General features: G+C 40.4%; 1 non-coding gene across 1 annotated transcript; it reads right to left on the bottom strand.

Annotated features, from left to right (window-relative positions):
- Positions 1–3,045: 3,045 nt before the first annotated feature.
- On the bottom strand, positions 3,046–3,236 carry LOC116897642. Its single transcript, XR_004387620.1, has one exon. It is a non-coding gene; the product is annotated as a U2 spliceosomal RNA (small nuclear RNA).
- Positions 3,237–5,673: the final 2,437 nt, after the last annotated feature.

Below are 5,673 nucleotides of genomic sequence, written 5' to 3'. Positions count from 1 at the left end.
GTGATGCCACTTTGACAAATTCATTAGTTCGATAGTTTTAAAATTATTCCGTTAGATTTTCAACATTTATGTTCATGGCATATGTAAGAATAGTACATTTTACTTATTTTTAAATCTATATGCATTTTTCTTGTCTTGCTTCATTTCCCTGGTTAAAATCGCTGCTAAGTGTTGAATGTGAGTGCCAAGAGGGGAAATCTTTATCTCGATCTTGATTTTAATAGAAAGTCAAATTCCAGCATATATTATATGCAGTATAATAGCATATGCACTTTTGTAGGTGGCTTATGACAGCTCAGGGAGGCTACCTTCTATTTGTAACTTTGTTGAGAATCTTGGAACTGCTCTTTAAATTCGCAGTTTATCAAATGTGTTTTTTTCTTTTGTAGCTTTCTATGTTTAATTTATCTACACAATGAAATATGTTGATCTTTTTTGATATTGCATACTTCCCGCCTTTCTAGGGTAAGTCTTGCTTGAAAACAATCAGCCTTTTACCCACTGTCGTATTCAATTTGCTAAAGTTTTGTGGGACTCCACCTTACAACATCCTGTACCTGTGTTTGTGAGGCACGCTCACCCATGACATTTCTGTGTGATGTGCAGCTCACAGTAATGCCAGCATCTTCAAATAGGCTGTGTATGGTTTCCCTGATGGCTCAACTTCATTGTCACCTTGACAGACTTAGACTCACCATAAGTTTACCTCTGGGTATCTTTCCAGAAAGGTTTTTACCAATGGGGAAAAGACCCATGCCACTGGCTGGGGCCATAGACGGCATAAAAGAAAGAGAGCAAGCTGCATAGCAGTGTTTCTCTCTCTCTACTTCCTCGTTGCAGGGGGAATGTGACCAACTGCCCTCCGCTCCTGCTGCCATGCCTTCGATGTCATGGCGCACTGTGTCCCTTTGAACCGTCAGCCAAAAGAAGCCATTCCTCCCTTAAGTTGCTTTCCGTCAGGTAATTTAACAATTAGTGTCTTTCAAAGAATTTCCCGGTTTTGTCTAAGTTATCGAATTTCTAGTCATAAAATGGTTCATAATATTTCTATAATATCTATTTTATTTTTAAAAATAAATCACAGCTTGGTTTTGGACGTAACCATAGTTTCTCATGCAACTGTGGAGATGATAGACTCTGCATGCCTTTCACCTAGTTCCCCCTGATGTAATAACACCTTGCAAAACTGTGGTATGAAATTACAGCCAGCGTTTCTACATTGATACAGTTAAGATAAAGACCATTTCCACTACCACCAAGACGGCTCCTACTGCACTTCCATGGCCGTGCCAACTCCTCACCCTCACCACCCCTTCAGGATCTTACGTATAGAATCACGCAGAAGGGCTCCTTTTTTGTTAAGTGCGATATTCTGACATTCATCCAGCTGGTTGTATACCTCAACAATTTGTCTGCTTACTTATTTCCTGTATATGAGTTGTTGTTTGTGGCCTGTGTACTTGTTAGTGTAGGGATGGGCAGGTATGCATGCACATGTGTGCACATGCATGTGTGTGTGGAGGTCAGAGGCAGATGTCAGGTATCGTTCTGCATCATTTCTCACTGAACCTGCAATTGGGCTGGCCGGTTATTTAGCTTTCAAAGGTCTGCCCCTGACCTCCCGCCAGGGCCGAGACTATAGGCACACAGAACCGCACCTGACTTTTTCCATGTTCTGGGGAACCAAACTCTGGTCTCCATGCTTGTGCTGTAGACACTTTATGAACCGAACACCTCCCCGGCCTGGTGTGTTTGTGTTGCTGTCTTTGAGTTGTGTTCCATGGTCTGACTACTTTTACACTTTGTTTTCCCAATCACATACTGAAAGACATCTGGTTATTGCTTTCTGGCTTTCACAAACATTCTTCTATAAACAGTCTTGTACAGGTATTTGTGAACATAAAATTTCATTTCTCTGGGATGATTGCCAGGAGTGTAATTGCTAGCTTGTATGGTACTTGCGTGCTTAATTTTTTTCTAATGTACCTTTTGTATTAATTAAATTTGCTCCTTGACAATTTCATACATGTATATAATACATTCTAATTACTCTCATCCTCACCCTCGATCATCTTCCTCCTGATCTTAACAACGTCCCTATCCCCACAACAAATCCATCTCCTACATTCATGTCCTTGTGTTTTATTTTGTTTTGTAACCCACAGAGTTTAGCCAAGGTCATTTGTGTAGGCACGAGTTTGGAATTATCCATTGGAGATTGATGGCTCTTTATTGGGCACACAACTGAAGCCAATGACTCCCCTTCCCCTAGAGTCTATCAGGAGGCCAATAGTTCAGCAGAGTAGTACCTCATGAGCCCCTTCCCATCCAGGAGCGATGATTGACAGCTCCAGTCTTGAGTAGGCTCAGTCTAGGCAAATTCAGTTGCATCGAATTCATGATTGAAGTAGGTGTATCATGCACAGAAGACAGCATTTTGAAGTCCTCCTTCTTCTCTTCTGGCTTTTACAGTCTTTCCTTTTCCTCCTCTGATACATTCCAGAGCTTTACAGTAGTTGGTATAAATTTCTTATTTAGGGTTGAATGTCTCTGATTGCAGATTCTTCACTGCAAAGGGATGCTTCTCTGATTAAGGTTAATGGTAACATTTGAATATGGGTGCATACACATAGACATTTAGGAAGAAGTTTGGCACTATCTTCATTTATTTAAACACTAGTAGGTTCACCCTTTAGGCCTATGACTTCTCTCACCCATGTGTTTTGTTTTGTTTTTTTTAATTGGGTTTATGAGAGCAGGCAGACGGAGGCATAAGTAAAACCCAGGCCTGTTATAAATGGCAGATAACAATGAAGAGAGCCTGTCTAGAAACAAAGTGAAAGGTCATAAGCTGACACCTGAACTTGTCCTTTGACCTCCACAAGTATGTTACAGGTCATGGTGTATGCCCATGGGCACGTACGTGCACATGCATGCACCCACACACACAGCCAAAGAAAAAAATATCCGTATGGTTTGTGTAAAGAAAAGTAATTTCCCTTCAAGACATCTTTCAGATGACTATGAAGACAGTCATCATTTTAAAATAGATTTTATATTGTTACAGAACTTGCAGTCGTAATTGATCCAATTCAAGCATGAAACAATGTGGCTGAGTGTTCTCTACACAGGCAAAGGTGTCAGATGATACTATATGCATATTTATGCACTCTATGTGTATTAATTTGATAAGAACAGATACCACACTTGCTCTTAGCCAAAAGGCAAGAAGTGATGTGTATCACTTTGAAAAGATAGTATCAATGTTCCTCTTCTGTGTCTTTAGAGTTGAAGAATTTGGCTAAATTGTGATTCTCTCTGTCCTAGTTTTAATTGTAGCACAGTGAGTCTTTTAAACCAATGTTTTTAGGGTCTCCTTTTCCTACCCAGTGTTGTATTTTTTTTTATCAGCATTACTTTTGACTTTTCTGCTTTCTCTCCTAAACACCTCTAATTCTACAATACTCTCCCCTCCTTAAGTAAGTCTGCTCCATGCTTAATTAAATTGTTACAAGAATTGTTTTGTAACAATTATAAATGGATTATGAAGGCTGCAAATGGACAAGCTGTACAGGAAGCCTTGGAATAGTCCAGCCTGGGTCTGAATTCTAATGCAGAAAGATTAGCCAGGCATATCTAGGCAAGGGGGTAGCTCCCTTCTACCCAGGTTACTGGTTGCTTTTAGGCCTTCAGGGGGCTGGATGAGGCCCACCTACAAATGAGCACCTGCTTTCCTTCGTGTATGGATTCAAGTGCAAGTTTAATGAATGCTTTCCCAGACACACTAAGTATTAGACATCCCCTAATCCAGTCAAATGGACACATAAAATTAACTGGACACTTGGTTCAAATAATTGTTATAAATTTGGTCCTAGAAATGAAAGCAAGTACCTGACATTGCATTGGCAGATGATAATGTAAAACAAAGTCAACCCAAGAGGAAAAAAAATCAGAAAATAGAGAAAGCAGCATAGAAACTTAGGAGAGGAGGGAGGGAGAATTGAAGAGAGAGAGAGAGAGAGAGAGAGAGAGAGAGAGAGAGAGAGAGAAGGAAAGAGGGAGGAAAACCCAAGACAGCACAGTAAGACGATATATAAGCTTGTCCATTTCAAAGGGCTATGTGTCTGTATTAAATTTTTTTCCAACTAAGACTAAAAACGTAATCAGTATGCTGGGTTCAAGGGTACATCTAAAACACAGGTGATAAGGAGACCAAGATTTGTAAAGTGAATTTAAAAAAAATGAACTTAGTGATTTCAGAAAACATAGGTGTCAATGGCCAAAACATTAAATGGTTTAAAAGGAGTGGTTTTTTAATGCTTTCTATTTCTATACAATCAGTCATAGACTTTCGTGCACTCATATGATTGATTAAGAGGCACCGCAGGTATAGAGTATCTCAGGCTTGGCAGAGAAGCATCCACTTACCACTTAGCTTCCACGTCCTCTTGGTTGGCATGGCTCTCCCTCTAATCGGCCAATGTTTTGTTGATGTTGATCAAGGTGAAGGTGGCGGCGTATCTTCCCACCAAAGGCCCCAGGTAACTGAGCAGACATTGAATACCCAGCTCAGTGAATCTTTGTCACCAGGTCTTTGAGCAGTTACGGGGTCCTGCATCTTCCCTCCTGGTCTAAATATCAAACTTGAGAACTTTCTGGTCTTCCAGTTTCTCCAAACCTTGGGCTCCCTCTCCTGAGTACCCACAGACTTGGAAATATGATTTATATTCCACCAGCTCCCACATTAAATTGTGGAAGTGGCTAGGCTTTCTTAGGATTGCTCCAGGAATCCTTGACTCAACTATATGAACCCATGAAACCCAGCATGACCTTGACTGACCCACCAATGGCTTATGTTTGTGACCCAGGTAATGGCCACAGATGAACAGAGTATGAAAGTTAGTCAAAGTTCTCGCTATCTTTGTTTGAAGGTTAGGAGAATGAAGAGTGTCTCTCAGTTTGATGATTAATAAAACCCAAGGAGTCCAACTCTAGACTACCTAGAGGTGTCTTGTTCCAGGGACAGGAAGTCTTCTGAGCAAGGACTACAGAAGCAAGCGAGACCAAGGACATTGCCAGTATCATTTGGATTCCTAGATCCAACCATGGCTGAATGTCACACTTTGGAGATCACAGTTCAGCTAGGATTGACCCTAGTTAACTAGTTCATTTAATGTAATGTATTAATTAGAATTGGGTTTGTGTTATTTACAGTAAAGTATTTCTAAAAAAATTGTTTTTCAAAATTTCTAACAATGCAGTCATTCACCAGATAGAGAATAAAAATTATCCCCAGGAATTTTAATAACATACAGTTAGTCCTCTTTAACCCCAACTTCTCTATCTATGGAATTAAGCAACCGAAGGTACACACTACTTTGCCTAAAAATGGCATCTATACTGAACACATGGATTTTTTTTCTTGTCCTTGTTTCCTAAACAATATGGAATAACAAATATTTACACGGAGTTTACATTCTGTTTGGTGGAGTGCTTGCCTAGCATGTACAAAGCCCTGGCATGTACCAGTTAGGGATGGCGGTGCACACTTGAAATCCCAGCACTGGGGAAGCAAGAACAGAAGGATCAGAAGTTCAGCATCGTCTTTGATGATAGAGTAGTTCCAAGGCAACTGGGGTACACGAGAGCCTAATGGAAGGAAGGGAGGAAAAA

Source organism: Rattus rattus, chromosome 3 (genome assembly GCF_011064425.1).
Source record: "Rattus rattus isolate New Zealand chromosome 3, Rrattus_CSIRO_v1, whole genome shotgun sequence".
NCBI lineage: Eukaryota > Metazoa > Chordata > Mammalia > Rodentia > Muridae > Rattus > Rattus rattus.
The sequence above is the reverse complement of the archived record's forward strand: the minus strand, read 5'-3'. Positions and strand labels throughout refer to the sequence as shown.